Genomic DNA, 11,133 nt, shown 5'->3' with positions numbered 1-11,133 from the left:
AGTCTATAGTCTAGTCTATAGTCTAGTCTATAGTCTAGTCTATAGTCTAGTCTATAGTTTAGTCTATAGTCTAGTCTATAGTTTAGTCTATAGTCTAGTCTATAGTCTGTTCTATTGTACAGTCTATAGTATAATATCGTCTATAGTCTAGTCTAAGTTTTAGTTTATAATCTAATCTATAGTCTAGTCTATGGTATAGGCTACATAGTTTATAGTTTAGTCTATATTATAGTTCATAGTCTAGTCCATAGTAGAGTAGTCTAGTCTATAGACTAGCCTTTAAGTTTTTGGGTTAATTTTAACTGTAAAATGTTTATATTTTGTCTGGCAACAAACTTGATTATTAAACATGCTTCTCATATGTTTTATTTCGTTTTTTTTATTTATTTTGATAATTTTTATTGTGGTTTTTACAATAAAAAAATCGAAAAAAATAACAACCTAAAAATGTGGGTGTTTGCGGTCAATAATCAATGATTTGTAAAAAAATACATAAAATTGAATTAATAAAAATGAGCGAATTAAAAAACACAAGTTACGTACATTAAAAAAATATATGTCAATTTTTTGTATTAAAGTGAACAATACAAATAATGTAAATTTTTGCTGGGCTTAATTTTTATGTAAAACGGAAGTGTTGAGGTCAATTTAGGGAAGAATTTATAAAAACAGATTAATTTTTGAAATAATTAAAAGTAAATATATTAAAATTTTAAACAAAAATTTGTTATTGAACAAAGAAAGCAAGGATATGGTTCTTTGCATGTTTAAAGGCTAAATTAAAGTTCAAACAAATATTTATTAATAAAATTTATCAACTTACCGTTATTAAAATTTTCAATTATTTATAAGTTTCACATGGAAATTGTTGCTGAAACACTACACACACACAGATATACAATTAATTCAATCTGAAAGTTTAATAAAAAGAAATTTTTTGTTTAATATTTATTTTTATAATTTTTTTCACTTTTTGTTATAAAATACAAAAATTTTAATTAAAATTTAAATGTTTATTACAAAAATATATATTTAAATGTTTTCTTTAAGGTTATTTTAAGTAAACATTTAAATAGTAAGTAATTTAAAAAGATTTTCCTAAAGTTTATTGTTTAAATTAAAATTATTAATATTATTTCTTAATCTTTTAAATACACAAACAACAACAACACTTAGCTAAATCACTAAAAAACAAACACTTTCTGTAAATATTTATGTTATTTCTTTTTCTTATATATTTTGTTATTGTTAATAATAATTTTTTTCTCTTAAATTTCTTTTGAACATTTCTTCGTCTTCAGCAGCAGCATTATTAAACACCATCAACATGTTTATCTTTTAGCGTCATAATGATCATTTGGCTCTTTTTTTCTTTCTTTCTTATTTTTGTATAATTAAGGTTTTTAGCGTTGATAACCAACCATGTGCTTTAAATTGGCAAAATAAAAAAATAACTTTATAATGATGATGTTCATCTTCTTTATCGTCATTATTAAGTATTTTAACTTCATTATTTAGTTTTTTTTGTTTCGTTTCTTTTGTTTTTTTTACTTGATATTATGCAATTTTTTGTTGTTTATTCTCTTTTTTTGTAATTTTATAATTTTTGTTTTCTTGTCTGCCTGCCTGCCTGTCCGTCCATCCTTCTGTTATTTACACACTTTATTTTTTGTTTTTTTTCTTGGTTTTCTGTGTAACGTCTTTTTTTTTAAATACTTTTTTATCTGTTGTAAAGAAAACGCATAATAAAACGGATGTAATTGCATTTTGTATTTTTGTTGTTTGTTTTGTTTTCTGGGTTGTAATGTATTTTTGTTGTTGTTGAGGGATTGATAATGTTATGAATTGAAATGATTGGAAATATTCAGGGTTTGAAAAGAAGTGGAGTAAAGTTAATTAAGAACACTACAGTCAACTCTGTAGTTGATGTAATAGTCGACTCTTTGGTTGATACTATTGTCGAGTCGACTATATTGTCGACTATAGAGTCGAAACTATAGTCGACGATATAGTCGACACTATAGTTGACACTATAGTCGACACTATAGTCGACTCTATAGTCGACACTAATGTCGACACTATTGTCGACACTATAGTCGACACTATAGTCGACACTATATTCGACACTATGGTCGACTTGACTAAAGTTTGTCTAAAGTCTTCACTATAAAATGGTCTATAGCCCTGTCTATAGTCTGGTTTATAGTCTCGTCTATAGTCTAGTCTACGGTCACATCTATAGTCTACCATATACTAGTCCTGAATTTAGTCTTAAATATTAACTATAGTCTGGTCTACATTCTCGATTATATTATAGTCAATAGTGTTGATTATAATCAAGCCCATAGTCTAGTCTATAATCAAATATGTAGGCTATAGTTTTGTTTATAATCTTGACTATAGTTGACTCTATAGTCGACACTACTGTCGACACTATAGTCGAAATTATTGTCGACACTATGGTCGACACTATAGTCGACACTATAGTCAACACTATAGTCGACACCATAGTCAACACTATAGTCGACACCATAGTCGACTCTATAGTCGACATTATAGTCGACACTATAGTCGACACTATAGTCGACACTATAGTCGACACTATAGTCGACTCTATTGTCGACTCTATAGTCGACTCTATAGTCGACACTATAGTCGACTCTATAGTCGACTCTATAGTCGACACTATAGTCGACTCTATTGTCGACTCTATAGTCGACACTATAGTCGACTCTATTGTCGACTCTATAGTCGACTCTATAGTCGACACTATAGTCGACACTATAGTCGACTCTATAGTCGACTCTATATTAGACGCTATAGTCGACACTATAGTCGACACTACAGTCGACTCTATAGTCGACTCTATAGTCAACTCTAAATTGAAATTTATAGTCAACTCTTTAGTCGCCTCTATAGTCAACTATATAATCGCCTCTTAAGGCGATACAACGCTATTGTGGACCATATAGAGTCGTCTATGTCAACTCTATAGTTGACTATATGGTCAACTTTATCAAAAATCTATAGTTGACTCTATAGTCAACTCTTTAGTCGACTCTATAGTCGACGCTGATATGGACTCTATAGTCAAAAATATAGTCGACATTATAGCAATAGTCGACTTTATAATCGACTCCATAGTCGAATCTATAGAATACTCTATAATCGATAATATAATCTACTCCATAGTCGACGCTATAGTCGGCTTTAGTTAACTCTATAGTTGACTATAAAGTCGATACTATAGTTCATACTATATTCGTCTCTAAAGTCGACTTTATAGTCGATGCTATAGACTACATTATAGAGGATTCTATAGTAGACTCTACAGTCGACTTAATAGTCGACACTATAGTCGACTCCATAGTCGACTCTATAGTCGACTCCATAGTCGACTCTACGGTGGGCACTTAGCACGACTCTATTCGAATATGTAGTCGAATCTATAGACGACACTATAGTCGTCTGTATTAGACTATATAGTCGTCCTTATAGTCGGCTCTATAGCCTCTATAGTCGATTATAATAACGACTTTATAGTATAATCTAAAGTAACTTGTATAATCCTCTCTATAGTAGTTTATAGTCAATACTATAGTCGTCTCTATAGCCGACGCTATTGTCGACACGTCATATTAATCTAAATACTCTAGACTATGCGGTAGTCTAGACTCAATAGTAAAAAAATCCCCTTTAAAATATTCCTCTATATTTTTCAGCAAATGCTTTTTCAAAAGATTTCTCAATTTCCTTTCTTTTCTATCCCTAAAGCCTCTTTACTTTTTCTTTATAATTTTCCAGTTGGTTTGCCAATCATATGACATGTTTCTAATTTAATTATATTTTATTCATCTTGTGGCCTTTATAATCAATCATTCTTTTTAAAGATAACTTAGGATATGATTTTTAATAGAAATTAGAAAAAGTTTTATTTATAATAAAGTATTTTTTAACATATTTTCTCTAAATAGGGAAAAATATAAAATATTTCTGTAATTTTTTTCAAAAGTGACCTTTGACCTAAGAGTCTCAAGTTGATGCTATTACGCTGAAATTTAATATAATTTTCAGATCTTAACATCATATAAAAATATATTTAAGTTTAATCCATTTAAAAGTGAAATTTTTCGAAAAAATCTCAAAAATGTTTAAAAAAATTATTTTATTTCCAAATATGCCAAACACTTATAGAGTATTTTGAAATCTTCATCTTCAATCATAAAGTCATCATAATATTCATCATCAGCCAAAACCATCATTATCTTGTTGATATTTTTATATTTTTTTTTAAATTTTGTTTTTGTTGTGTTTTATTTTTTATTTATTATTATTTTTATTTGGCCTGTCCAAGTTTCTTTTTTTTTGCTGTCTGCTCATCTCCGTGCTTGTTTTACATGTATATTTTCCAATTTTTATTTTAGTTTATTTTGTCCGGTTGACCAACATTTTTTTATTATTACTATTATTGCAAAAATAAGTTTATATATATATATAATTTTTTTTTATTCAATTTAGCGAACTCAAGTTCATTTTATATGTTAATATGTTTTCGGTTTTTGGTTTCTGGTTTAGCTTTTTTCTTCGACTCTTTCTGCTTACATTTTCACTTTTTTGTATGGTTGGTTTTGATAGTATTAATTTTATATGATTTTATGAATTATTTGTTTTTTTTTTAATATTTTATTCATTTTTGCTTTTTCATACAAAGCGACCATGCACTTTTTCTACACTGGGGTTTCTTTTTTAGCACAAGCAAAACAAAAACAAAGGAAAAAAAATCAGATTTAATATGCATTTTTTTTGTTATGAAATAGATTATGAATTTTAGTTTGATATATAACTAATAAGTCCATAACACTGTTAATTTTTAATGCCACTAAGAGGAGAAGACACCAATTGGTTTCTAACAAATATGATTGCTTTTAAAAGTTTTAAGAATAAAGGCCCTTTATGTTAAGCGAATAAAAATTATAGATTTATAAAAACTAAACTATTCTTTATTAAGCTTGTTCTGATTATAGTTTTGACTATAGTCTAAAGTCTTGAATATAGTCAAGTCTATAGTCGTATCTATAGTCATGTCTTTAGTCTAGTTAATAGCTTCTTCTATAGTCTAGTCTACATTCTCAACTATAGTCCCCCATATCGTAGTCCTGACTTTCGTTTAGTCTAAAGTATTGACTATAATCTAGTCTATATTCTTGACTATAGTCTGCTGTATAGTGTTCATAATAGTCAAGTTCATAGTCTATAATCTAGCCTATAGACAATAGTCGAATGTTAGACGAATGTAAGTCTTACATTTATATAAACTGGTATATAGTCTTGATTAATGTCTGGTCTATAGTCTAAACTATTAATCTAGTTCTGACTATAGTTCAGTCTTGACTATAGTCTTTTCTATAGTCTTGAATAAAGTCTGCTCTAAATTCTTGACTAAAGTCTGTCTAAAGTCTTCACTATAGTCAGGTCTATAACCCTGTCTATAGTCTGGTTTATAGCCTCGTCTACCGTCACATCTATAGTCTACCATACACTAGTCCCGACTTTAGTTTGCTCTAAAGAATTGACTACAGTCTGGTCTACATTCTCGATTATATTATAGTCAATAGTGTTGACTATAGCCAAACCCATAGTCTAGTCTATAATCTAATCTGTAGACTATAGTTTTGTTTATAATCTTGACTATAGCTGTGTCTATAGCCTTGACTATAATTCTATTGTGTTGATGTTGACTATATTCTGATTAATAGCCTCTTCTATAGTCTAGTCTACAGCCTCATTTATAGCCTAGTCCTTACATAGTTTAGTCTAAAGTTTTGACTATAGTGTGGTATATAGTTTCGACAATAGTCTGTTCTATATTCTTAGATTTAGTACACTTTATAATCTGAAATATAGTCTAGTCTACAGTCTATAATCTTGTTTATAGCTTAGTCTGCAGCCTTGACTATAATTCGTACCATTTTCTGGTTTTTAGTCTTTGCTATAGTCTGGTCAATGTTTTGACTATAGTCTGGTCTCTATTCTGGACTATAGTCAGGTGTGTGGTGTTGGTTATAATCGGTTTTTTTAAGGCAAGACTTTAGACTATAGACATGATAGTCTGGTTTCTATTCTGGACTATAGTCTGGTGTGTAGTGTTGGTTATAGACGGGTGTATATTTTTGATTAAAGTCAAGACTTTAGACTGTAGTCATGAATATAGTAATGTCTATAGACATGACTATAGTCAAGTCCATAGTCTTGACTATAGTCTAGTCTGTACTCTTGACTGTAGTTTAGTCTATAGTTTTGACTATAGCCTATTCTTTGGTCGTGGCTATAATATAGTCTATAATCTTGACTACAGCTTGGTCTATAGCCTTGAATATAATTCTAACTATATTCTTGTATATTGTCTTCTCCATAGTCTGGTTTATTGTCTGTTATAGACAAGTCTGCATTCTTGACTATGGACTATAACTTAAACTACATTTCTGAGTAAAGTCTTTACTATAAAGTGATCTATATTCTTTAATATAAACTGACCTATAGTCTTGACTATAAACTGATCTATAGTCTTCAGTATTGAGTTATATACTGAATTAATTATATACTGATCAACTCTTTTGGTTATAGATTGTCTTGACGGTGGATTGATTTATAATATTGAGACAATATTGATCTGTAATGACCTTTAGTCGTGGCTGTTGGGAGACTATAGTCGTTACTATATAGATATTGTATGGATCTACAGCATTGACAAAAGATTGATCTATTGTGATCTATAGTTATGAATTGAGAGTGATCTATAGTCTTGGCTATAGAGTGATCTTAAGTCCTGACTAGGAAATGATCTAGGGCCCTATTTACAGATTGATCTTTATTAAAAACTCATCTACAGTCTTAAGTGTAGATTAAACTATAACTATCTTAAGTATGGAATGAACTATATTGTTCACTATAAACAGATATGTATATAGTCTTGACAATACACAGGTCTATGATCTGATCTATAGTCTACACTACACATAGACTGATTTATAGTCTTGACTGCAGTCTAATCTATTCTATAGATATAGTCTACAAGTGGGTACAAGGATTTTTAGAACAAATTTCAATCGATTAAACTATTTACAATTATTCGTATAAATCTTCATTGTAATGGTTTTCTGAAAATTCAACAGATGTATTTAATCGATTATTCGAATATTTATTGGATATTATAGAATTTTTGTTTTTTAAGTTATTTCAAATGAATAATCGAAAATGTTTAATTATCTTTTATTTTTTAATCAAAAATTTTGTAATTAATAATTAATTATAAAAATTTCATCGAATAATTTTGTTTTATTGAACGAATATTTTGTCGAATAAATTTGTATAATTTTAACGCTTATATTGAATTTTACAACAATTTTTCTTATTTAATCGTTTCTTTACTTTGTTTATAATTTTTATTAAGTTTTTAAATTGAATAATTTTAATCGATGTTAATCGTTCAAATGAAAAATTTTAAATAATAAATAGAACAATTTTAATCAATTTTTAGAATAAACTAATAATTAAAATCGAACAATTTAAGCATTTTTAACGAATAATTTAAAAGATTTAAATAAACTCGATTAATTCTTTGAGTAATTTAAATTTTTTGTTTTAAAATTTATAAAAATTGCTTTTAAAAGTAACATTTTTGTTGTAATTTTTTGAAAACTTTCGATTTCAATTTTTTTTCAAAATAATGTATTTTTCTCAATAATTTTATTTCTATTTTAGTTCACAATTTTAAAAATTTCCATTTAAAATTTTTGATTTGTTAATTTATTATAATTTTATTTTTGAAAATTATTTTTTAAAATATTTTATTTTTTTTGTCACAAATTTAAAGGTTGTTCAACTTTATTTAGAAAGCAAAATTTAAATTTTAAGTGGGTGTTGTTTGTGTAGTTTCTTTAATAATTTTTAAGAATTTTTTTAAAACACAAAATTTCTTATAATAACTTCCAATCATTTTTTTCATTTTTAATTTCTTACTTTTTTAAAAAAATTATTTTTAATTAAAATTTTTTTTCTTTAAAATTTCTTTTTTACATTTAAATTTTAAAATTTTCGTTAAATTATTTTTTTTATTAAAACCCGCTCTCGTTTTCTTAAAAAATTTATTTAATCAAATAAAAATTCGTTGTGTATAGAAACTGATCTTTCAAACAAATCGCGCGATCTCGTAAACCGTCCGTTCAAATAAATTCGCCGTCTTTTCGTTCCGATCAACTGAAAAGAACTGAAATTTTTTGTTTGAAAAAGAAAACGAAAACAGAAAAACAACAAACAAAATCAAAAGTGTTTTTTTTAAGATTCGAATGAGAAACTTTTCAATTCAAATAATAAACTTTATAAAAATGTGTGTGCTTCATACCAGTCTTGGTTTGAAACTTAAAACAACAGCTATTGTTGCATCAAACATGTTTGAAGCGAACAACACTAACAAGAAATTGATCATGATGATCATGAGAGTAAATCGAGGGAAAAAAGTAAAATTTTAAAGAAATGCCGAAGTGTGTTTGAATGAAAAAATAAATTATGTTTATTTTTGGAATCGAAGATGAAAATGTGAATGAAATGTAATAGAAAAACGTGATCAAAACTAAATAAAAACAAGTAGAGAACTTTGGGCGTTTAAAACGAATTGGAAATACCTTATGTATACTGATCGTTAAATTTTAATCAAATAAACTAATAATTTTAATCATTTTTGGAAAAAAATTGCAATACAAAATTAATGTAATTAAATTATTTTAATAAAATTTAAAGAAAGAAATTAACGATTAATCGAATAATTTTATTTGATTGATAATTATTTAATTATTAATAAGTTTTACCAAAAAACAATTAACGATTATTTGAATAAGTTTACCCCATTAATTTTATTCGTTTAACTGAATATTTTCATATAGATTTTTGATCATTTTAACATTTATTCGAATACTTTTTATCCGTTTAATCGAGTATTTTTTTATAACTCGCATACATTTTTAAACATACTTCTTAGTTTTTAGAGAATTTTTTGTTGATTTTTCCAGTAATTTTAATCGAAAATGTAAAAATATTTTACTTTTCTTAAAAAAATATATATAGTTTAATCGATTAATCGAATAATTTTAATCGATGATACTTTAAAATAATTTAAAACTACACTTTCGTTTACAAAAATATTAAATTTTTCCTTATTTTTTGTCACAATCATGTTTAAAAAATTAAATTATTCGAATAATTTTTTTTATTCGATTATTCGAGTACGCACCCTTTTTTTCGTAAAACACATCATAATTTTAATTTTTGGAAATTGTACTTCAATATCAAATAACTTATATTTCCAACCGATTAATTGAAAAATTTTAATCGATTATTTGTAATTTTTTTTGATTAGAATAATTTAAATCGATGATATTTTAAAAATAATATAACAAATTCGATTAAATTTTAAAATAACTTAAGAAAATATTTTAGTTTTCAAAAAATTTAAGTTTTTATATGATACAATCAAGTTTTAGTTATTCGAATAATTTTTTGTATTCGATTATTCGAGTATGCATTTTTTTCTATTTTATCTATTTTATGTAATTTTTTTAAATATTACTCTGCAGTTCTGTTTAAATTATGCAAATACACATTTTTTTAACCGAATAATCGGATATTTTTTAATCGAATAATTTTAAACGATTACATTTTTAAAAATAGTTTCTTGTTAAATTATATTTAGCTTAATATTTCAAAATTCTACTTTATTTTCAAATTATTTGACGAATAATATCAACCGTTTATTCGAATAATTTTAATCGATTATTTTTAAAAATCAACAAAATAATCGATTATTCGTTAAATTTTTCCAAAATGTTAATTGCTTTTCATTTGCACTTTCGCTAATATTATGCAAATACATTTCTAATCGAGTATTTGATAAATAATATCAACCGATTAATCGAATAATTTTAATCGATTATTTTTACAAAATTCTTCAAAATATCATTTATTTGTACAATTTTTTTTTCAAAATAATAATTGCCTGCGCTTCTGCTAATATCATGCAAATATATTTTGTAATCGTTTATTCGAGTTTCTAACTTAATCGATTAATTGAATAATATTTTTTCGATTATATAATCGATTTTTCATAGAAACGATCCATCTCATTTAAAAAGTAAATAATATTAATTATGCGATTAACCGATTAATCGAATATTTTTTTATTCGATTATTCTTGTATTTTTTTTTTCTAATCGATTAACCGAATAATATTTTTTCGTTTATATAACAATTTTTCTTAAAAACGTTCAATCTCATTTGAAAAGTAAATAATTTTATATAAATAATATTTATTATTCGATTAACCGATTAATCGATTATTTTTTTATTCGGTTATTCTTATATTTTTTTTGATTTTTCTCAAGCATTTGTATTAACTTTATTTTAAAATTGTTTTATTCAAGTATATAATTTTCAGTCGATTACAAAATTATTCGAATATTTAATCGATTTTTTTTTGATTCGAATAATTTTTAATGATCAAACATTTTATTTTTTTTTGCTTAAATAAAGTTGATTAGTTTAATATTAGGGAAACATTTTGTTTTAATGCTTAATTAACCGATTAATCGAATATTATTAATCGATTATTCGAATACTTTTTAAATTTTTCAAAAAAACAAAAAATATTGACGCCTTAACAAATCGCCTGTTCCAATAATACATAAATCGTATAAATAATTATTTTGTTTTATTAATCTAACATTATTAATCGCTTTTACCCATAGTCGATTAATCGAATAATTATATATATTTTTTAATCGATTATCGATTGTTTAAAAAAATGTTTCAACTCATTTTAAAGTTTGTTTAATGAAGAGTTTGTTCTAATGAGTCGACTAACCGATTAATCGAATATATTCAATCGATTATTCGTAGTTTTTTTAAAAAAATTTTTATTCGATTAAGAAATTATTCGAATATATAATCGGTTCCAATATTTTTTATGTTAAACATTTTTTTATTTTTTAGTTTTTTTGTTAATAAAATAAAGTTGTTTGATTAATCGGGTCATTTTATTCGATTAATCGAATATATTTAATCGATTAATCGGGTAATGTTTTA

At 25.6% G+C, this 11,133-nt stretch overlaps 1 protein-coding gene across 1 annotated transcript in view; it reads right to left on the bottom strand.

Moving 5' to 3' along the window:
- LOC111682506 (homeobox protein cut) overlaps window positions 1-8,261 on the bottom strand; it is an 81,103-nt gene extending 72,842 nt beyond the window's left edge. Inside the window, exons 1-2 of the mRNA XM_023444475.2 lie at window positions 8,020-8,261; window positions 824-911 (exon numbers count right to left, since the gene is read on the bottom strand). The gene's annotated coding sequence lies outside the window, so the exon portion shown is untranslated. The remainder of the gene's footprint in view (window positions 1-823; window positions 912-8,019) is intronic.
- Between the last annotated feature and the right edge of the window lie 2,872 nt (window positions 8,262-11,133).

This window comes from Lucilia cuprina, chromosome 6 (assembly GCF_022045245.1).
Source record: "Lucilia cuprina isolate Lc7/37 chromosome 6, ASM2204524v1, whole genome shotgun sequence".
NCBI classification, from domain to species: Eukaryota; Metazoa; Arthropoda; class Insecta; order Diptera; family Calliphoridae; genus Lucilia; species Lucilia cuprina.
This window is presented reverse-complemented; position numbering and strand designations above follow the sequence as displayed.